Source organism: Xiphophorus hellerii, chromosome 14 (genome assembly GCF_003331165.1).
Source record: "Xiphophorus hellerii strain 12219 chromosome 14, Xiphophorus_hellerii-4.1, whole genome shotgun sequence".
In the NCBI taxonomy this organism is placed as follows: domain Eukaryota; kingdom Metazoa; phylum Chordata; class Actinopteri; order Cyprinodontiformes; family Poeciliidae; genus Xiphophorus; species Xiphophorus hellerii.
Window position 1 is genome coordinate 17652545 of NC_045685.1, and position 12498 is coordinate 17665042.

The following is a 12498-nucleotide window of genomic DNA, read 5'->3' on the forward strand; positions in this document are numbered from 1 at the left end:
TTCAGGGCTCTGCTATTTTATTCGTCGTCGTCCTATTTTTTATTTCATAAATTAGTTTAGAATCTGCTGAGCCTTGTTTTTGCTTTATACTCTAAGAATAAGACATTTACTTAGCAGAAATAAAGATTTAAAGTTTGAGAACTATAACGTTTCAGTTCCAAAAAAAAACTACCAATCTAAAAACAAATCGCGTTTATTCAGAGGAGATGAGCTATTTTGAAATGCTTTTCTAATGAACCAAGAGTCTGTTTTGACAGACACTGAACTGATTGACATACATGAATTATTCCCACACATTTTTACATTTTAAACTCTACATTTTTACCCAAATTTTAACCCAAAATTGGATGGATGGATGGATTTTTTGCTAAATATGTTAAGCTCAGTCAGACGCCAGAAGCATCCACTTGCTGATCATAGGTGTGAAAAGTATTTCCATCGCAGTTTTGAATCAAGTTTGATACGGCCAAAAAAATCCACCTCATCCTAGCGCAAAAACTTGAGCGTTTTTTAAAATGACTGCTTCCATTATGCAAATTTATTTTCAAACCGTCAAATTGCAAAATTTTATGGTGAATGGGAACACAGCTGGTGAAAACGAGGAGAAAATGTTCCCTCAAGAACGGCATTCAGACTCCTTCAGGCTTTTTTCTCACAGATGTTGTTGTCACTAACTTTGTCACAATAACAAATTTTGCTGGACGATAAATTGTCTCAGATGTTATTGCAATAAACAATAATATTGTAGTTGTGAGACCATTTTTAAATGGTATAATGGTAATAATGCAAAAACACATTCTCAAAGATCAATAAACTTTAAATTCTAATGATTATTTTAACTCTGAAACTGGAAGACATTTTAAATATCCAAAATAAACAAACAAAAAACAAATAAAGTGAATTCTGAAGTTTCTGTAAATAAAATTGCCCTTCAAAATAAAAGGGCCAGTTGAGACCAAAGCACCAGACTGATGACTTTGTCATCCAGTTTTTGGTAGAAAAATGATAAATCATGCGCATGGAAATCATTGAGCTTGTTTTTGATTATAACGACAGACTTAGTTCTAACAATCACGATCTACAACTCAACTCAGCTTAATTCAGTCCAACAACACTTTATCATTCACAGTTACAAATTAGATAAATATGTGTGTAAAATGCATAAAAAATGTGTTTCTTGGTCTTGAGGTTTCCTCTGCATACATGGACACAATGTGTGTGTTGTTTCACTTCAGCCTCCAAACCGCCAGCTTGGACCCAGCAGCAGGGTCAGGGCCACCGTGGCTCCGCTGCCCTCCGCCTCCTCCTCCCTGCTGGGACCCCCTCCGGCGAAGGCCTCCCGCCCCGCGCTGCACTTCCTCAGCAGCGGCCGCCGGGCCCCGGCCCCTCCTCTGCAGGAAGAAGACAGTGATGACTGTTTGATTTTACAGTAAGAACAATGAAGGATGAGTGGAAGAAAGGAGTCAGAGAGAAAGGGAGAGGTGAGCGCTGCGCTGCAGAGGGGTTTCCCTGCATTAGCAGCAAACCTTTGTCAGCACAAATACACCCTCATTTGGCTAATTGGGCTCATTGTAAAACATACATGCACCCACATGGCTCTTAAAGTACTTAAAGACATTGTTAAAAATAACGAAAAATGCTTTAATTTGAAGCTTTAGTGCCCTGGAAATATATTCATAGCCTTTGAATGAGTTGAGACCACAAGCGTTTGGTGTGTTTTATTGGGATTTAAGGTTACAGAGCAGAACTGTGAAGAGGGAAGGAAAATGATATGTGGTTGTCATTATTTTTCTTAAACGGTGAAAATCTGAAAAGTGTGGTGTGCATTTAAATTCACCCAACCACCCAAGTAAAACCCTCATCAAGCCACAATATGCTTTAAACCTTCAAATTGTTGTTTGTGATATAACTCAAACTTTTTGACTTTGGATGGAAAGCCCCAAGTGAACATCAGTTGTCAAGTCTGGGCTTTGACTAGGTCATCTCAACATAGAAATGATCCAAACCAAGTCCTGTAACAGGCGTTTTGTGACAAGGACGCTGCGTTGTTTGTTTTTCTTGGTTTTACGCACTCAGACTGGACTGTAGTTACTAATGAGGTGACATTTAAAGACAGCTGGATTCATTTGAGGATATCAGAGTAAAGGTGGCAAGTATCTGAATTACGCACTACTGCTGAAAACTTGCAACATGACAAAAAGTGAAAACGTTAGAGAGGGCTTTTATACTTTTGTACCTGATTTGTGACTGCTTGAAGTCTACAGTAATTAGAACACCTTTAGTAAGAACTGAATTGAACTTGTAAGGGGGTGAGCTGGTGCCACGTGCAGAATGCTGAGGCAGCACACTTCAAAACTGCAAACCTACAAAGAGTGAAAAAGAGTGAGATTAAGGGAAGCAGCAGGACAATGAAGGCTTCCTTCAGTAATGAGGAGGAAGAAAGAACAAAAGGTTCCTCATGTAGTCAGATTAAAGCTTCTGGATGTATATAAAAAATCACTTCCTGCTTTTAATTTAAGACCCCCCAAAAGATGAGAGTAAGCACATCAGACACACCATGTATGTACAGTAATGTGTGCATAAAGCCCCATAGACAAAAACACACACAAGTGCGCGTTTCTTTTCATTTTGGCCCTTGTGCCCCTAGTTTGAACACAGCGTCTCTGTTATAAAGCAGCAGACAGAGGGGCCTCTCTGCTGGGCCCCTCCCGCTCCAGGGGGGCCACAGCCTGCAAGCAGAACCAAGTAAGTGATTAAAATCTCCAGTGTGAGACTTCTGTGAAACATCGAACGTAGAAAAGGAAAATTTCCGTGGTGTTTTTGGCCGGGCGGTTACTCTAAGTTGATGAAGTGGCTTCGTTTACATTTGCTCTCATTTAGTGGATGATTCACGCTCTTACGCAGATTCCTCTCGGTTGAACATGTCTGTCGTCACTCGTCTTAATTTATTCCTCTTCAGGAAGCTGCATCATCCTCACACAGACGCTCACACAGAGTTAATCAGGATCCCGCCATTCCGCCCCCCTGCTGAAGCTTGCAGCACCAACGAGTGACTGGCATGACACCGCAGCTCCTCTGCGTTCACGAACCCAAACCACAACGATTCGTTTTGTTCCCAGAGGCCTAATGTTCGGACCGTAGCAACTTTCCGCTGACGTTTCACCCTCGTATGTTTTCTGCGGTGTCTTTTCTCTTTTAATTACCTTAAAAAGCGGAGAAGTTGAGTCAGCACGTGCAGATTTCACAAATTGGTTCAGGCAGAACAACAGCAAGCCCCTCTGTCCGCGTTGAGGGTCAAAAGGTCGGAGCTGGAGGTCCTTCTGTTTGATCCTAACGCTGTCAGACACACTTCACATTTAAATAAAATCAGAGGACAAAAGTGTGCTTGTTTCTGCTTTAAAAGCTGTGGCAGCCGTTCATGTTGTTCTACTGTTACATTTCAACTCGCTCATGTTGCAGTTCAGTGTTTGCTTTGTGTTTAATTGATTTCTTTTGTGCGATTTTAATGGTTCATCCATGTAGAAAATGAACAGTTCATCTTCTAACTCAGTTCTCTCTGCTGTGTGTCTTCACTGTGTTCTATATTTATATATTTATTATCTCTGTAGCATTTGGGTTACTAAATAAAAGCAACATTTGTTGGGAACTTTATCAGCGTAAAATCTCTGTGACATTAAGTGACTGGTTAGAAGGTCAAAGGTTAGAGCATTTGACCTTCTAACCTTTAACCACCCACTGACTTCTTAACTGTGCAACATCAAACTCAAGATCCTGATGGCAGTGAACATTACCTCCCAGCACCATTCTGCCACCACCATTATAGTTCACCAGTTACACCAGTTAGTGCAGCAGATAATTTCATATTTCAGCAAAATCTTTCCCATGTGGATAGAAGAAATTAACGTGTTTCCAGGTGCTTTTTTTTTTTTTTTTTTTAAATAAGCGTTGGTCATTAACAATTCAAGGTGGCGGCCATTTTTCAAGATGATCGTCAAGGAAGATTTATTTTTGCACTGCAACTGCCAGCAATTACCACAGATGAATATCTTAGTGTCAAATCAGACATAATTAGACCCACAAAAATTATATACTTACTGATAACTTTTACATTTTCACCCTGGCCACCATGGCTGCCATGGAGAATTAAGTTTTGCACTAAAATTGCCAATTAGATGAACACTAAGCTGCTAAATACATTTAAAAATCAGCATTTTTTAATTGTATTTAGCATTTAAACTGCTACACTCACAAAAAAAAATGACAGAAGCTAATGCTGAACCACTAAACACATTTAAATATTGGCAGAAGCTAATGCGAAACCGATAACACACGCATGCTATTTGCATGCCACCTACATTTTTAACGGCTGTTTGTCTCCTAAAATAATCAAGAGGCTCAATATTTTTTGCTAACAATTAGTTGCAGTCAAAAAGCAGCTGAATCTACCCAGAATCTTTTCATATATCAAGACGAGGAGCTATTATCTGCTCTAGTTTTGTACATCTGTGTATTTCATGATTCTCTGATAATCTTTTTAAATCATTCCCGAAACTCTTTTTACTAAGAGTAAAAGAGAAAATCATCATTTTTCTTCGACCAGTTTCCACTGTGATCAACAAAAATAACTTTCTGCATTCACACCGACTAAAAGAATGATTCTTTTAACTCATCTATATCTGTTCTGGGATAATATTAGTTCTGCAACTTCCTGCTTTATTCTTAATGTTCCATTTCCTTTTTTGCAACAATCTGCAGCAGAGGCAGAATTATGTTTTAGCTTCTCTTTGTCTCCGTCGCTTTCCTGTAATTGTCCACACATCTAGGCCACAGGAATCAGACAAGCATACAAGAGTCACAATTCAGACTCGGGGAACAAGAAAAAAAAATAATAATCATATCTCTTACCAGCAAAGCTGAGCAAGAAGAGGAAGTTCATCTCTGGGAGGGAGGAAGTGAGGAGGTGAAGTCAGAACCTTGCAGGGACCAAACAAGAATTGTTTGAAAGAAATGGGAAACATTTTTCAAGTCTGAATTGTCTAGAAAATCCTAATTCTTTTGTTTTCTTTTCCTTATACCCAAAACTAACACATAGTTCAAGCTCCAAAACAATAAATTTTATGGTTTTGCACTGCAAAAGTTGTAAATTTTGCAGAAGTTGTAAATGAGTAGACTTTTGCAGATAAAATCATTTTACTGGAAACGAAAGACTCAAACAAACCTCTTCCTCCTGACGACTCACTTTTACGCTTAAAACCTTGTAGTTTATACACACACACACACCCACACCCCACACACACGTGCCTTTATTTTTAGGTCAGCAGAGCGATGACATGCATGAAGACCTGTCATTTCCTTCAGGTAGTTCTGAGAAAGATCTAAGGAGAAATGAGTAAGATTCTCTTTCAGACTCATCACTGTTAGCCCACGCTAAAAGCTAAAAATAAACCGGGGTGGTCTTCACGCTCAGCGGGGAAGGGAGCCATATAGTTTCGGGTGTTTCTGAACGCAGAACGCACAGATCCCTATCAGATGTTCAAAAGTGAAAGGGGTTCTTGCTCTGCCTTACCGCAGAGTTGAAACAGAAGGAGGAAATACATCCTAGCTTCAGCTAAATGTTGCTTTACGTTCAGAAGTGCAGCTGACAGCTGTCGAAGTTCCTCAACATTAGAAGGAAGTCCTTTCTCAGATCACATCAGACTGAAGCTTTGGGTCTGAAAAACCTGCGTAAGGAGCAGGAGTTTACTTCAGGCTGGAAAGCAAACGTCTTTAAAATTAAATCATTTTGACTTTATTCCTTCCCTCTGGTTAAATGTCTGCAGCCTGGGAGCATAATTCTGTCTGGATCTTTGCAGAATCATTTAAATTGTTGGACTTTCTAGTATGGATGGTTTTTAGTCAACAATGTTACACAAAAGCAAACATTGTCTGCCTCACAGGGAAGCACACACACACACGCACACACCCACACACACACCCACACACGCCTGCCCAAACACAGACCAAGCACGGATCCAGAAATACTTTCATCTAGAAGAGAAACAAAGCAAAACAGATATTAATAAAAATTACTTGTACACTAACATTATTAGTGTACAAGCATTTTATTTTGCTCATAAAATGCTAAAAAATGTCTTGTTATAAGTAAAGTCTGCCAGTGGAACCAGTACTTTTATCAGTATTAAAAAATTATTTTCTTAAACAAACTCAAATATCTTGCTGAAAAGTTACTTGTAAGTTATTTTTGTCTTATTTCAAGTGTGCTAGAAACTCAACCAAAAATACTTAAGATTTTGTTTTTGCAGTGTGAGCTTTACAGCAAACTCCACGTTTAATTAGTTCAGTTTACATGTTACATTGATTTTAGATGCGCTCTTACATGTGTGTCTTGTAAAATAAACGTCTCCGCCACACCTTGCTACTGTTGATGCGAGGAGCGGCCATATTGAAAAAACAAAGTCCGGCTAACTCTGTTTCCCACTGGGAAACCCGACTTCTGGGAGCGTTCCAGTTGATTTTTCCAACTGAGAAGTCGGAATTTCCCAGTTGAAAGTACAACTGGAACGCAGCGTAAAACTGGGACAGCTGGTTTGAAAGCCTCAAATTTACTAACTTAAACAAACTTCTTGTCAGTTTGGTGGAATCGCTCAACCTTTGCACGTGGATGCAGTTTCTCAGAGGCGTCTGTTTTGGAGCAGCAGCTGTTTTTCTTGGTCACCAATGATGTTAAACTTCCACCATATTTCAAGGTGACGAAATGAGACATAAACAACCCACATTCTGCTGGCATTTATTTTGTTTTTCTTCGTCACTGCGACTCCACCACTCCTTGTGAGCTGCAGCATCTTAGCCATAAAAAACAAACATCTACTGCAGAACGTCAAGAGCTGAACGTCCTCCAACACATGGATAACGCAAAGACGTTCGTATTCAGTAGATTGTGCAGCACTAATTGTAACCAGTTTTCACCTGTTTACACCCCAAACACAGTTTGAAACTGGTTTTGGAATGGATGAAGGATGGATATTTAGAAATCAACCAATTTAAGTAAACGTTACCAGTTCTCCTGAGAAGCTAATCTTGTTGGGGTGTAGTGGAAACTTGAGCGGATGAGACAAAATCCACAAAAAGTTCAAACTTGTTCACTGTCACATCACTTTTTAAACGTTATAGCAGAATTAAGGATATGTTCCAGACTAGACTGAATGAATTTCACTGTTTTACTGAATTAAATTTGGTAAAGCCTCCTTTTATATCTTGAAATTGTCTTATTTTTCTGTCATGTATTCTTGAGTCTGTGCCACCACATACATACATAAAGGGAACAAAAAAAGATATTTTCTGTTTCATCCTGAGAAATAAAGCCAATCACACCTACACTAGTTCAGAGTGCAGCGCTTTATGCTTTATGGCGGGTTAACAGGGCAGAGGTCACTTTTCACTGAATGACTCATGACTGGCTGACATGATCCAAAAGGCACCTGACTTTCAGTTCACCAGGAAATCCTCTGAATAAAGCAAAGATCAAACTGTTCAGCTTCTCTTCCGGACAGGTTGTGCAGCAGAGACAGGAAGGAAGAGCGCATCGCATTAGAAGTACCATCTGTACCGTGGAAAACGGCGATGCCAGCAGCCGTCTTTGAAGCTGCGTAGCAACATGCACCTCTTAATTTGGAGGTTTTGTTGACAGACTTTTTGCTCTTCTTCCCTCTTTAGCTGCCCTTATTTTTTACAATTTAACCAAAAGTAAGCCTTGGTTTATTTGTCTTAGGAAGTTAAAGGTTAATAAAATAGTAAGAATGAAAATAAGTTTTTTTAAAATCTTCCAGTCCAGACTAAGGTCACTCATGATGTTTCTCTTCACACAACTTCTGCCTCTCAGATGGCATAAAGGGAGTTTATACCTCATATTTCTGCCCTCTGACTGCTTGTTGTCATTTCACCAAAGTCCACCTCTGATTGGCTGACCAGTCCCTCTTGATGGCTCATTTCCCCCAGCTGCTGACATGCTGCACTGCGGTCAAAGACACCCTGCAAAAACAGTCTAGTTTCTAGTGCAAATATCTTAGTACACTTCAAATGAGGCAAAACCAACTTACAAACAACTTTTCATCAAAAATATGAGACCGCTTTAAGTCAGTAATTCCTTAAAAAGTACTTGTTCCATTGGAAAATAATTTCTCTTATAACATGAAAAATGTCTTGCTATAAGCAAACGTCACAATGTTTCAGTAGGGATTTGTGATTGATTTATTTAGCAGAGCTGATCGAGAGACGAGTTCAGATCAGTTTTTCCCCTAAACATTGAGGATTTCACTCTGACAAGACAAGTCAGATTAAGAGAGCGTAAACACGGAGAGAAGCTTCCAGATAAAAAAAGCATCGGCGGGCGTTTCTGCTACTATTTTGGTTTTTACAGCGCTGGTGTTTCAGTTCAGCTTTCCAGCTCTCAACCACAAAACAAAGAAATAAAAAAAACTGAAGTCTTTATCCACCACACATCCAACTTTCCTGTAATTTAGTCAACACAGAAATGCAGCTTTAGGATATTGAGAATATTCTTCATTAGCACCGACACTCATAACAGCATCGCTGTTATGCTAACAGCAGTTTCACAATCTTTGGGTGTGAATTAAGAGATGCACAAAGCAAATGAGTTATTCCTAGTCAAATTATAAGCGCTGCATCATCAAATTAACGGCTGAACTTTAATTTCTGGAGCAACACTTGTGCGTTATCCAGAAAGTGGCCGTCACACAGAAGCACCTGTTGGGTAAGAAGTAGTTTCAGTGCCTCTTGTCGTTTCACCGACTCTTCTCTTTCTGTAACTCTAACATGACCTTTAAAGAAAAGCTGCAAAGTGAGAGACAGTGTCTGAAATATTAAAGGTTAGAGGCTGTTTGTGTGGATGTTGACGCCGCCGTTAAAATAGCCTCGCCCACACATCATGATCTTGTCTTTTACTGCAGAGGCAGTCCACACTTTAAAAAAAAATAAAATAAAAAAAATGGACGACCTAAATTATCAAGGGCTTCCTCTTCATATGCCTCCTCTCTAAGAACAGTGTGAACCTGCTGAAGTTGATCTGAAACTGTTAGGTGGGTTTTTGTCTTTTTTTATCTGAGCGTGCATAAAATTATCACACCAATAACTCAAGAACTAACAACAAAAAGATGTGGCTGGACTTGCTCTACATATTTTCACTTAGCACTTCAACACGAAAGGCTTATTTTCACGCCTAGATGTGCCTAAATTCAGCTCCGGTGCGAAGTCAGCCGAACTGCGTGGCACAAGTTCGAAAGGTCAGACGAGTTGAGAAGACGTTTGTGCAAAAGGCAGAGGAGGGGATCGTTGCCAAGGATATGTGAGCTTTAGACGGTGAGGCCCCAGTCAGTCGATATGAGACAAAATGAAACCAGGGACTGAGAAGTATTGAATGCCAAAAGTGGTGGAGATCTCAGATTAAACCAATAAATTAGTTTTTGATGTCAGATTAATAGCAAAAGTATTCTGTATATTCCAGCCATTTTTATAGCACAATCAAATAGAGCTGGGCAATAAATCAATAACAATTTATACCGCGATAGACACATGATCAATATCAATAGATTACACATCTGGTAGAATATTTAGTATTCAGTATGGAGAATACTCACTGAACCCTGGTGCAGAACCACACGGCATTCTGGGAGATGTAGGCAGAGGAAAGGCTTTAGTTGCTCAACCACTTAAGGCAGCGCTTCTCAAATCCAGTCCTCGGGGCCCCCCTGCTCTGCATGTTTTAGATGTGCCTCTATTCCAGAACAGCTGATTCGAATGATTGCATGACCATAAGGTGCTGCAGAAGCCTGTTAATCACCACAATATTCAACCCAGGTGAGTGGCAGAAGGGAAACACCTAAAGCATGCCAGGCAGGCGGGCGTGAGGACCGGAATTGAGAAACGCTGTCTTAAAGCCAGCTAAGAAAGAGTGATGGAATCAACTAACTCACTCTCTTTGGTTACCTAGCAACTTACTCATTCTTTGGTTACTTAGCAACAACCTGCTGAGTGACGCAGCAGCAGTTTAAGGTTTTTCGTCACTATGCCTCATAATTGCTTAAAGATAATCAAAAGAGTGAAAACTGTGACTGAAACAGGAAAAGGTCATGTCACCAGTTTGGCAATATTTCAGATATTCAAAACAATAAACTAATCAATAATTATCGCTATCGACTGACATGAAACGCTTATACTGTGAAATGTGTGTGAGCCATGAAGCCTAGGCGCAAATTCAAAGTATAAGACTCTTTTATCCCCACCGGGACCCGTTAATTGAAGCGACCTGCCCACAATCGTCGACCTATCAACGCCGGACCAAGCCACGTCACGTCCAATCATCGACCAAGTCCCAGCTGATAAGGACCTTCATTCATGGCGTCCTTCGCTCTCCAGCCGAGCTCAACCCACCACCACCCCTTCTCCTCCATTCGCCCGGTCCTGAGGCCCGCACCCTTCTTCAACCTCCACCACCAGTGCCGGGCCCTGGGGGATGACGTTCCTAACAGCATCGGGAATGCTCATCTGAAGCCTATCGCTAACGCTGCGATAACGTTATCCCCAGCCGGGGCCCGAGCGCCAAAGACTTTAAATTCTGTTTGTCAATAAACTCTTCTAATCTTCTAATCTTCTTATCTCCGTCTGAGTCTCTCCAGATTGAAATATCGTCCAACCCTCCAGTCATGTAACAATCGTGTGTTACCTTCAGTTGTTATGAAGATGCTGTATACATCAAACATGACTTAAAAGAAGTTTGACTTTGCAATTTAACGTCTTGAAATTGGGCCTCTGTCTCTTTAAGAAGCTCCTTTTGTTTGAATGAATGAAAGTCCCTCATGCTTGTGGTTGCATGACTCCTTCAACTGATCAATTAGTGGCAAGAAATGATGTTTCATTGAATAAATACATCGGCTAAAACCATTTTCTAAAAATTTCTGTTCATTTTTCCTTTAAATGGCCGAAGCAGCTGGTTCAGTTTGCTCTTTGTTATTTAACAAGTCTGGACAAGAACAAAAAACTGTTCGGTTTCCAGGTCATATTTCTTCATCTGTTGCCTAAAAATCTGAATTTGTAAAAAAAATAAATAAATAAAATAAGAAAATTATCTATATTTAAATTATATGTTATCTTTGTTCAACTTCATAAAACATTTGGTGGCACATAGTCCAGAAATATATCAAAAATTTGATTTGTTCAGTTTTTTTAGTCTCCACATCCTCTTAGTTCAATCAGGGTTTTAAGCTCTGGATAAAATTTTATTGTTAATTTATCTTTACAACTAAAATAAAGCCAGCACAACCCACAAACTGCTTTAAATAATCTGCATTTAGTGTCAAATAATCCAGTCCAGATTTGACAAATCCAAGTGTTGCTGCTTTTAAAAAATGAGACGAACTGTAAATATTTGAGGGAAATTATTTGTGCTCAAGTGTGCAGAACTTTACAAAAACCAAAAGGAAAGCAAAATAGAAAAATCTGAACTTTATTACAAGTTTTCATACTCCTTTTATTTTTCCACACATCTCAACCTCAAGCTGCCGGGATTTTATTTGGCAGACAAAGTATTGCATGACGACGTCAGTTTTTTGCGACGTAGATCTTTTTGAACAAAGAAAATTCTGAAAAGTGTGGCATGCATTTGTAATCAGCAGACTTTAATGCCCATAAAAATGTAGCAAAGCCAATTGCATTCAGCAATTAGAATAGAAAAAGTAAACTTGTGTGTAATTAAAGGACAACATAATCTAGCCTCTTGAAGCAGCCAAGAGGCACATGCTGCAGAGATTCATAACTCAGGAGACATGGTGGTGGCAGCATCATGCTGTAGGAATGGTTTTCACAGAGAAACTGGTCAAAATGGATGAGAAAGTGGAGTTAAATACAGAATAATCCTTGAATGAACCCGTTAGATGCAAAAGCTTTGAGACTAAACAGTTAAAGCTTCAGTGGCTGCATAAGTGTTACACTGGTCTAGTCAAAGTTCAGACCTACAACATAATAAGTATCTGTTCTGTTCTGAAGAGTCAAAATGAGCTAAATGCAGATTATTGATTATGGGGGGGTGTGAATACAAATGTGCTATTTTTAAAGTTTTATTTGTGAAAATAAATGTAATCTTTGCATCATCTTCCTTTCATCTCAGTTACGAACGCCGTCGCTTGTTGGATTCCCTCGGTATGAATGCTTTCTTTAAGCCACTGTACAGCAATAATGAACATTTGAGCTACTGTACCTGCCGAGCATAAAGCAGTAAAACTGCAACAACAATAAAACAACAAATCTAGTTCTTCAGCAGACGACTCGGTGGAGGTAGAACTGCAGTCAAAACCGAAGTTGGAATCCTATTGTTGGCACTTTATGGAGGTTTTATGACCCTAATTTTAAAAAAAAGTCTCCATACTGAAACACACAGGACCTGTAAACGTGCAAACAGCTTGTTAGTCGTTCCAAGAGGAAGTGTTG

At 39.6% G+C, this 12498-nt stretch overlaps 1 long non-coding RNA gene across 1 annotated transcript; it reads right to left on the reverse strand.

Moving 5' to 3' along the window:
- Nucleotides 1–1099: 1099 nt before the first annotated feature.
- On the reverse strand, nt 1100–6076 carry LOC116732973 (uncharacterized). The gene is made up of 2 exons (XR_004341920.1): nt 4906–6076; nt 1100–2363 (listed from the first exon to the last, which is right to left on the reverse strand). It is a non-coding gene; the product is annotated as an uncharacterized LOC116732973 (long non-coding RNA).
- Between the last annotated feature and the right edge of the window lie 6422 nt (nt 6077–12498).